Raw genomic sequence first — 9,275 nt, forward strand, 5'->3', positions numbered from 1 at the left:
TACTTATCCATGATAAACAAATGGCTCCAGAAAATTACTTATCAAAGTTATATTGCTGACAGGTTTATTATAGATAGATTCATTGTTAGAGATCAGACTTTGGCATTTTTTCTGATAGGCAAACATTTAGGCTGAGTTTTTTTTTTCATGGCTCTTTTTTTTCAGATAGCTACTATGTATCACAGAAAGCCAATCATCTGTTATGTTCAGTATTTGGACTTTATATTTCCCAAAATGTAATTTATTTTCCAAACCTAAAACTTCTCACTGGACTGAAACAGCAAAACCATTGCTTCAGGCTAAAATAGACTTTTTAACTCTTCTCAGTAGAACAAGAATACAAATGATGTATCAGAAATGCATGCGAAGTCCAGCAGATGCTGTAACATCATTTAAAAATAAAATGTTGCCAAAACTATTAACATTTCTTTATGCAGAAAATATTAAAGTAAATATATATTTGAATACTTAGAGAAAATTACTGCATTGGTACTTTCTGTTAAATATATAGAGGCACTTGTAGTTGAAAAATTGTTTAATTTTGTAACATTTCTATTGATTTTTCCAGCTTCTAGCCAGCATTGTTTCTTTTCAAATGTTCATTGTGTCATTTCAACATCTGTATGATAACTGGTTTTATAGCCATAGGGCCAGCTTCCAAAGTGCCCTGAATTCATGGATTATACAATTTAGGAGTGTACTTTGGAGGAAAACTGACTTAAATAGTCAACAGGGGAGAGAATCAGTCACCAAAGTGTGAGCAGCCAATAAGATTTATATGAGCTGTTGCTGGTTAGCTGGGCTTATTTCATGCTAAAATGCCTTGTGAATACACAGCATTTTCTTTCATGATGTCTGACATTTTGACCTGTGTTATAAAAAAACAATTTGGGAGCAGGTTTGCTGGAATGTAAGAATAAGAGCCCTTGAAGAAAAACCTGTGTTGAATTGCCAGGCTGAAAAAACAGTTCTATATCTCGCAGTCTCTTCTCTGCTGTCTATTGGCTGTCTACACTAATAAATGTACAGGTGTGCTTGTGTACCTCTACTGCAGCAGCAACATCTTGACAACTTGTTCTATTCCCATTTATCATAATCAAGTGTCATGCTTTGCAATTGCCCAAGGCAAGTTCACATAGTTGAACTCAAAACATGATTATTCAGCAGATGTGTCTCTTGTTCTATGTGGCTCATGCTGAGGTCTTAGATTTTAATGAATCACAGAGATTAAAAAGAGTCCAGTCCCATCTGGAGAGAACTCACTCTAATGCACAAGCATCTGTGAGGGCAAATGAAGGGAAAGGGGACACTTAGCACTGATCCAGCACCACAACATAGAACAGAGGTTGAGATGAGTTACACCAGTGCTAGGAAAAGTAAAACTGACAACCTACCATAGTCTCAGGTGCTGAATAACATTTTGGGCAGAGTTATCATTACCAAACCATATCCTGTAAAAGTCATACAATTCCTTCAGAACATTTCACATATGCTGAAAACCTACAGCACCTTTCAAGAGTAGACATGCTTTAAACCTTCACCAGTTATTCTTATTAGACCAAATGTATAAATAAAAGGTTCTGTTGTGCATTATTTCTATGCAAGTGATACCATATGACAGAAAACAAACTGTCATAAATGGATACTAAATACATTTTTTTATTAAATATAAGTGAATATTGTACATGCACATTATATATATTTTGGATGAACAGCGCATGAATGTGTTTTCAAAAAGAGATTATGGTAAAGACAAGTTAAGAACTTTAAGGAGGATATTTTATCTTCCTTGCAATTTTATTGTCCTTAAAATGTTAATTTCTCAGGTGAATTCTCAGATACTTCTACAGGGTGGATTTTTGATCAAAGAAGATCAGATTTCCAGCTAAGACACTGAATTCAGTTTTGTAAGTCAAATGCAAAAAAATACTGAATACTTTTCCTCAACAGGAATTTGAAATTCTAATTGTTGAGACAAAAAAATTATTGTTATTTTCTAATTTTTGGTCATAAGGTTAAAAGAAAAAACAAAACCAAATGTTTATCAGCTACATACCAAATTTTATTTGGTCATTTAGTCAAATGAAAGCATTCAATGGGAACATATTTACTTTGCAAAAAGTCTCTGTGGAAATCTTGGAAAAACTTAGTGATCACTAATCAGTCTAGCTCTCAGGAGCTATGATACTTTCAGAGTGCTGAGCTTTATGGAAGTTCTTGCAGCAAAGAAAAATACTTGAAAGTCTTGGGCACCAGGATTTCACTGAGCTACTAAGCTCAGTGAAATATAATGTAATGTAATATGATGTGTAATAAGAAGTAGACGTAACTTGTCACACCTGCATGGACCTCAACAATTCTGATTAAAAAAGTTTGGAGGATTTTTTTTTTTTCCTATGTGAAAATCTGGAAAACTCTTCCCAAAGGAAATTTATTTTGTATGATTTTTTTCTTTTCTTTGCTATTGAAATGGTGACATTTTGAATAGGCTAAGAGTTTAGAAAGAGTCCATGTCTGGACTTTGGTTAATATATGTTCAAGGTATCTTTTGTTTCTGACAAAGAAATAGAATAAGAGAAGCTTCTGTTACGAATATGAGGTATTCCTAAAATACCTTGGAGTCTTACAACAAACAAACAAAAAACACCTTAGTTTATTAACTCAGAGATCCATTAGCAATAATATTTCTGGCTTTCATAAATAAATAAATAAATAAATAAATAAATTGTCTAGCTTACTTAAGGGAAAATGGAAAGCAAAAGCAATACCTGTTTAATAAACAAATAAACAAATTAAAAGGAAAGAAAAGTGCCGGGTCCTGCACCTGGGCTGCAACAACCCCAAGCAGAGCTACAGGCTGGGAGATGAGTGGCTGGAAAGCTGCCTGGCCGAGAAGGACCTGGGAGTATTGGTGGATAGTCGGCTGAATATGAGCCAGCAGTGTGCTCAGGTGGCCAAGAAGGCCAACGGCATCCTGGCCTGTATAAGAAGCAGTGTGGCCAGCAGGTTGAGGGAAGTGATTGTGCCCCTGTACTCGGCTCTGGTGAGGCCGCACCTCGAGTACTGTGTTCAGTTTTGGGCCCCTCGCTACAGGAAGGACATGGACGTGCTCGAGCGAGTCCAGAGAAGGGCGACCAAGCTGGTGAGGGGTCTGGAGAACAAGTCTTACGAGGAGCGGCTGAGGGAGCTGGGCTTGTTCAGCCTGGAGAAGAGGAGGCTCAGGGGCGACCTCATCGCTCTCTACAGTTACCTGAAAGGAGGCTGTAGAGAGGTGGGGGTTGGTCTATTCTCCCACGTGCCTAGTGACAGGACGAGGGGGAATGGGCTAAAGTTGCGACAGGGGAGTTTTAGGTTGGATGTTAGGAAGTACTTCTTTACCGAAAGGGTTATTAAGCATTGGAACGGGCTGCCCAGGGAGGTGGTGGAGTCACCATCCCTGGAGGTCTTTAAAAGACGTTTAGATGTAGAGCTTAGGGATATGGTTTAGTGGAGTACTTAGTGTTAGGTCGGAGGTTGGACTCGATGATCTTGAGGTCTCTTCCAACCTAGAGAAATCTGTGAATCTGTGAAAAGTGAGACAAATATTCCATCTGTAAAACATTATGCAAGATGAAACATTAATGGATGGCTGGTGAATATGGATAATTAGTCTCCACTATAACATTTCTTCAAATTGTGGAGTTAGTTTTCCTTGCAGATTCATAGACTATCTATAACAAAATGTCATGTCCCTTTCCTCATTAAAAAAAAAAGGAAAAAAGGAAAAAAAAAAAGTTGTTGTTTGCTATGCAAGAAGAGAAACACATTTTCTCACATTTCTTTCACCTGCAATTCATTCGTGGTGTCTGATGCTCACAGACTCAATCTGGTATTTAATAATATTCATATAAGTTGTATGGGATACCCCATGCTGACTAGGTGAATGTCTCTTTTATTCGTAAAGGTGACAATAGAGATTTTCAGTCTCTTAAACCTGGAAGTCCTCATTATGCTGTTTGAAGTCAAAATTCTTGTGTTTATTACTGAAATTTATCTCAAAAAAGAGGTCAGACAAAAGAGTAGAAAAGCAGCATCAGGAAAAGTTTAGATTTCATGTTAAATGATACATCTTACAGATATAGTTATCAATATTTGCAAAGAACTTTGGGTTCCTCAACAATCTTCCCTTAAAGATTTGGAACTGTTGCTAGAGAATACTGATGTTGTCTATCATATAAATGGCTGACTACTTCCTTTAAAAGGTACTCTGAAATATAGATACGGGAGAATTTATATTTGTTCTATAGCTAGGAATCTTCTTTTTGTTGTTGTTTTGTTTTGTTTTGTTTTGTTTCCCGTCAAGAAATTGTATTTTTTACTCTTATTTCTTTTAAATTGTGTAATACCTTACTCTTCACACCTTGTCTGAGTCTTCACCTTTTTTTCCTTGTGCTTTTGATTTCTTTTCATTCATTTCAGAGAAACACATCCAAATTTAGTTTGGGAGAGACCTTTGGAAGCCAAAGAACTCACAGCTTTCAAGTCAGTTCCAGATGCAGAGATAGACAAGGTTGCTTTGTGACTACTTCTGCTCCATGGTGGGGATTCCATAACCCATCTGAGTAGGTCATTCCAGTATTTGATCATCCTCATGGTAAAGATTAATTTATTTATATTGGAACAGAATTTCTCTTGATACAGTTAATTTTCCTCTAAATCTTTTGCTGCAAATCTCTGAGAAGATTTTAACTTCTTGTTATCTGTTAGCAACAATTATGCATTCAAAGAATATAATTTGTCTGCTTTTATCTTATGCTTTCTCAGGCTGAGGAGTACGGTCAGCTTTCCTGGTACATCATGGGCTCCGGCCTGCCACAACCCTCTCTTGCCCCCCCCCCCCCCCCCCCCCAAACTGCAAATGCCCTTTCAGTTATAAGGACTCAGCGTGTGAAACTGTTAAAAGCCCTGCTAAAACCCATATGTACTTTTCCAGATCTATCCATAGCACTGCGTCTTCCAAGGCTGTTTTGTTCTTTGTTTTGATATTTCTGCCTGACATACTGCAATGCCAGCTTTTTTTCCCACAGATAAAACTCTACCTATTCATTTCCTAGAAACTGCATGGAAAGTTTCATTGTAATGTTTGCACATACCTTGAATTCCTTGATGCATGTTTTACATGTTCCCTATATTTCTTATTGTATGCTTTGTTTTCTTCTTGTTGTTTGTTTCTTTTGTTTCTTTTGTTTTGTTTTTGTTTTGTTTTGTTTTCTTAGTAGTGGTCTGTGATCTGGTGCTTTTCTACCAGTCCCCTATTGCTGAGATTCAGTTTTTGCTATTTGGGAAGAAAATCCATGCACTGCAAAAACAGATATACAGACAACAGACATTAGGATAGTCAGGAATTTTTTATCTCAGTCTTTTTCAGAGATGCTGACCGTCTTTCTCTTTGCATAGCTCTTACTTGTCTGGAGCTATGTGCTTGGCCAACTGCACATCATCTTTTTTTTTTGAATCCTAAAATTTCAGTCAATTCTTTCATTAAAGGACCCATAAAATGGGAACTTTATTCCAAATCAACTTCTTTTGGTCTACCATAATATTTAGTTGTTCCAGAAAATTGTTATTAACAAGCTGGCCTGTGCTCCTGTGTGCACAGGATCCACATAGACCCAGGATCTATTTCTATTAGTTATCTTAAAGACACAGAGAACATATTCTAAATACCTTGCTTATTACCAAAGACTATAATGTCCTGCAAAAACAGTTTCTACTGACTGTGTGGAAGTATCTAGGTACATTTTAGTCAATTTTGCAGCAATACAATACTGCACGCAAGTGGATTAGCTCCTGACAGGACTGAATCATATGCTAGGTTACCACTTCTGTTATTCCAGAACACTTCTTTGATTTTTGCGGGGCTTTCCTATCCATTCCTCATGTATTTCCAACACATTTTTTTTCCTCCCTCTCTCTCTCTCATATCCAAAGACAGTAAATATTATTAGTTTATCATTCTGAACTCACCTTTTACTTCCTTGTTTTAGTAGTCAATGATAGCTTAGAAAACCCATCCTAAACTAAGAAAATAGCTGCCAGTTTCTTTAACTCTTCCATTACTAGTACTCTTCTACTGATTCAAATTTAAACTTTTTGAGCAAGATGGGCGTGGTGGTTTTACTCTGCTGCTTAACAGAACTCCACCACAACCACTCTTTCACTTCAACTCCTCGAAGGAAAAAAGGAGAAAATAAGGTGAAAAGGGCTCAAGGGTTGACATAAGGACAGGGAGATCACTCACCAATGACCATCATGGGCAAAGCAGACTCAGCATAGGGAGATTAATGTAAATTATTGCCTATCACTAGCAGACTAGAACAGTTGAGAAACTGAAAGCAAACACCTTCCTCCCATCCACTCTCATCTACACCTCCTCCTCATGAGCAGCACAAGGAAATGGGGAACAGGGGCTGCGGTCAGTCCCTGACACTTCATCTCTGTCGCTCCTTCATGGTCACTCTCAGCCCCTGCCCCACATGGGGTCTCTCCCACGGGATGCCGTCCTTCATAAAATGATCCTGCGGGGGCTGCCCGCAGGCAGCAGCTCTTCAGGAACTGCTCCAGATATGGGTCCGTACCATGGGGTCCATCCCCCAGGAGCAAACTGCTCCAGCACGGGTCCCCCACGGGCGGCAGCTCCCCCCAGACCCCCTGCTCCTGCGTGGGCTCCTCTCCACGGGCTGCAGCTCCGGCCCGGGGCCTGCTCCTGCGGGGGCTCTCCATGGGCCGCAGCCTCCTCCAGGCCACATCCACCTGCTCCACCGGGGGCTCCTCCACGGGCTGCAGCGTGGAGATCTGCTCCGTGTGGGACCCATGGGCTGCAGGGGGACAGCCTGCTCCACCAGGGGCCTCTCCACAGGCCACAGGGGAACTGCTGCTCCATGCCTGGAGAACCTCCTGCCTGCAGGGCTGTTTATTTCACATTTTCTCTCCCAGCTGCTGTTGCCCAGCAGTTTTTTGTTTTTTTTTTTTTTTTCCCTTTCTTAAATCTGCTGTCCCAGAGGCCCACCCAGTGTCGCTCAACAGCTTGGCTCTGGCCAGCAGCAGGTCCCTTTCGGAGCCAGCTGGAGCTGGCTCTGATCTGACATGGGGCAGCTGCTAGGCTCTGCGCATAGAGGCCACCCACACAGCCCCCTGCTACTAAACCCTTGCCAAGAAAACACAGTGCAACAGCATATTACCACCTAAGTGACTGTAACCGTGGGAGAAGAAAGATGGGCCCATATTTCTACAGGGAAGAAAGGCAACATCCTTTCTCCATTAGGAATAATTTTGTCAGCAAGAGAAGGAAAATGAACCTTGTTTTCTACTCAGTGCTGGTAAGGCCACATCTGGAGTGCTGTGCCCAGTGTCGGGTTCCCCAGTAGAAGAAAGGTATGGACAAACTGGAGTGATTCCAGTGAGTGGCCACAATGATTAAGGGACTGGAGTATCTTTCATATGATCAGAGGTTGAGTGAGCTTGGACTGTTCAGTCCCCGGAAGACAAGAAAGCTTAATGGGATGCTATCCATGTGTCTAAACATCTGATGGAAGGTGGTAAATAGGAAGGAGCAAGGCTCTTTTTGATGGTGATTAGTGAGAAGACAATGGGCAATGGGCATAAACTGAAACGTAGGAGGTCCCATTTGAAAAAAAGAAAGCTTTTTTTTTTTTTTTTTTCCTGGTGAGGACAGTCAGACTCTGGAACAGCTTACACAAGAAGGTTTAGAAGTCTCCATCTGTGGAGGTATTCAAAACCTGACTGAATACAATCCTGAACAAAACTCTTCACATGACTTTTCTTGAGATGATCCTGCTTGAGCAGTGAAGTTGGACTAGATCTGAAAGATGACACCCTGAGTTTTTTTCCATTGCCAGAGGAACACTAAATATTGTCTACTTTTTCTACATTTTGTCTGCTAAATTCATATGTCTTACCTGACTACATGACAGTAGTTTGTTGTTGTTCTTTAACCTTAGCATTCCAGAACCTTAGCATTCAGTTCTTAGTAGGTTTTAGTACTCAGATTATATTTTCTGAATTGTTTCCCCTCACTAATCTGTTAAACCCATGTGCTTGTTTTGGCTGAGATACAGATAATTTTCTTCATAGTAGACTGTATGGTGCTATGTTTTGGATTTGTGAAGAAAACAGTGTTAGTAACACACCAATATGTAAGATATTGTTGAGCAGTGCTTGCACAGTCTCAGGGTCTTCTCTATTTCTCATGCTGCCATGCCACCAACTAGGCTGGAGGTGTACGTGATGCTGGGAGAGAACACAACCAGGACAGCTGACTCAAACTGATCTAAGACATATCCCATAACATATGGCTTCGTAGTAATCAATAAAAGACAAGGGAGAAGTTTGCCACAGCTGTTGTTGGTGATGAATAGTTGCAATGGCCACAAAATAGATTACAGGAAGTTCCGCATCAACATGCGAAAACTTCTTCATGGTAAGGGTGATGGAGCACTGGAACAGGCTGCCCAGGGAGGTTGTGGAGTCTCCTTCTCTGGAGATATTCAAGGCCTGTCTGGACGCCTACCTGGGCAACCTGCTCTAGGGAACCTGCTTTGGCAGGGGGGTTGGACCTGATGATCTCTTGAGGTCCCTTCCAACTCCTACAGTTCTGTGATTCTGTGATTTTGTACCACTTGTTTTCTTTTTCTTTTTCTTTTTTTTTCTCTTTTTTTTTCTTTTCTTTGTATTTGTTTCCTTTTTGACTTATTAACCCAACCCACAAGTTTTCTCACTTTTGCCTTTCCTATTCTCTTCCCCAGCCTGCTAAGGAGAAGTGAGCATGCAGCTGTGTGTTACTTAGCTGTCCTTAAATCACAACAACATGGTAATCTATTAAACAAAAGTGAGAACCGTCGCCTATCACAGAAGACTTGGCAGGATCACCACTTCCAATGTCCTCAAGAGAAATTAGGATGAGTTCAGGTTATCTACATGTATATATATAACACATCATACTAGCTGGGAGGCTAGCTCCTGTCCAGGAGAGGTGGGTTTTAGTATATAAAATCAAGTATTCAAAGAAATTCCAGAGTGAAAGAGATGCATACAATGAATTTTAGTAACTGACATGGTTAAGCAATTCTGGAAAGCAGAACACCTGACTTAATCCAGATCATATGTGACTCTTTGTCATCTCATTTTAAATGCAAATAGATTTCAGCTGCAGTAAGCCACCGCTTTGTAAGGATTGCCATATTTTATCCATATCTTCACATTGAGTTCCAGCATGT

The 9,275-nt window shown here is 40.1% G+C and overlaps 1 long non-coding RNA gene across 1 annotated transcript in view; it reads right to left on the reverse strand.

The window, feature by feature from the left end:
- The window catches only part of LOC136786910 (uncharacterized), a 147,677-nt gene that overhangs the window by 116,073 nt on the left and 22,329 nt on the right, over positions 1-9,275 (reverse strand). The gene's annotated exons all lie outside the window — the stretch shown is intronic.

The sequence above is a fragment of the Anser cygnoides genome, chromosome 1, assembly GCF_040182565.1.
Source record: "Anser cygnoides isolate HZ-2024a breed goose chromosome 1, Taihu_goose_T2T_genome, whole genome shotgun sequence".
In the NCBI taxonomy this organism is placed as follows: domain Eukaryota; kingdom Metazoa; phylum Chordata; class Aves; order Anseriformes; family Anatidae; genus Anser; species Anser cygnoides.